The sequence below is a fragment of the Lupinus angustifolius genome, chromosome LG06 (assembly GCF_001865875.1).
Source record: "Lupinus angustifolius cultivar Tanjil chromosome LG06, LupAngTanjil_v1.0, whole genome shotgun sequence".
Taxonomy (NCBI): domain Eukaryota; kingdom Viridiplantae; phylum Streptophyta; class Magnoliopsida; order Fabales; family Fabaceae; genus Lupinus; species Lupinus angustifolius.
The window spans coordinates 27,095,687-27,095,898 of NC_032014.1; positions in this window are offsets into that span (position 1 = coordinate 27,095,687).

Here is a 212-nt window from a genome sequence, read left to right on the forward strand (position 1 = left end):
TCAACATAAAGGACATTTTCAATAAGAGTTTGAGATGAGTTACCAACTGTTCCGGTGCCAAGGATCTTTCCCTTGTAGTTGTCTCCGTACGTGACGTATCCTTTATTTTTTAGTGAAAGATCTAGGAAGTTTGATCTGTCACCTGTCATATGTCTCGAACACCCACTGTCTAGGTACCATTTCTATCCTTGTGTTCGAAGACATACCTGCAA